The sequence below is a fragment of the Notothenia rossii genome (genome assembly GCF_949606895.1).
Source record: "Notothenia rossii genome assembly, chromosome: 11".
In the NCBI taxonomy this organism is placed as follows: Eukaryota; Metazoa; Chordata; class Actinopteri; order Perciformes; family Nototheniidae; genus Notothenia; species Notothenia rossii.
In genome coordinates, this window is record NC_136910.1 from 381049 (window position 1) to 382500 (window position 1452).

Genomic DNA, 1452 nt, shown 5'->3' on the forward strand with positions numbered 1-1452 from the left:
GTGTGTGTGTGTGTGTATGTGTGTGTGTGTGTGTGTGTGTGTGTGTGTGTGTGTGTGTGTGTGTGTGTGTGTGTGTGTGTGTGTGTGTGTGTGTGTGTGTGTGTGTGTGTGTGTGTGTGTGTGTGTGTGTGTGTGTGTGTGAGGCAGTGTGATCCTGTGGAGCAAACTCATCTCCACTTGCTGACAGACAGACGTGTTGTTCTCAGGTAGTAGAGGTGTGTATCCTGGGAGGGATTGATCATGTGACATTACATTAAAAGGTTTTCCTTATTTCAGGATTTTCAAAATACATTTTAGTCTGGCCTGATTTTCATCTCTTTCTGACATGCTGAGAAACTAAGGACTACATAGAGACACTAAAGGACTACAGAGAGACACTAAAGGACTACATAGAGACACTAAAGGACTACAGAGAGACACTAAGGACTACAGAGAGACACTAAAGGACTACATAGAGACACTAAAGGACTACAGAGAGACACTAAGGACTACAGAGAGACACTAAGGACTACATATAGACACTAAAGGACTACAGAGAGACACTAAAGGACTACAGAGAGACACTAAGGACTACAGAGAGACACTAAAGGACTACACAGAGACTCTAAAGGACTACAGAGAGACACTAAGGACTACAGAGAGACACTAAGGACTACAGAGAGACACTAAGGACTACATAGAGACACTAAAGGACTACATAGAGACACTAAAGGACTACAGAGAGACACTAAGGACTACAGAGAGACACTAAGGACTACAGAGAGACACTAAGGACTACATATAGACACTAAAGGACTACAGAGAGACACTAAGGACTACAGAGAGACACTAAGGACTACAGAGAGACACTAAGGGACTACAGAGAGACACTAAAGGACTACAGAGAGACACTAAGGACTACATAGAGACACTAAAGGACTACATAGAGACACTAAAGGACTACAGAGAGACACTAAGGACTACAGAGAGACACTAAGGACTACATATAGACACTAAAGGACTACAGAGAGACACTAAAGGACTACATAGAGACACTAAAGGACTACAGAGAGACACTAAGGACTACAGAGAGACACTAAGGACTACAGAGAGACACTAAAGGACTACATAGAGACACTAAAGGACTACAGAGAGACACTAAGGACTACATAGAGACACTAAAGGACTACATAGAGACACTAAAGGACTACAGAGAGACACTAAGGACTACAGAGAGACACTAAGGACTACATAGAGACACTAAAGACTACAAAGAGACACTAAAGGACTACAGAGAGACACTAAAGGACTACAGAGAGACACTAAAGGACTACAGAGAGACACTAAAGGACTACATATAGACACTAAAGACTACAAAGAGACACTAAAGGACTACAGAGAGACACTAAAGGACTACAGAGAGACACTAAGGACTACATAGAGACACTAAGGACTACAGAGAGACACTAAGGA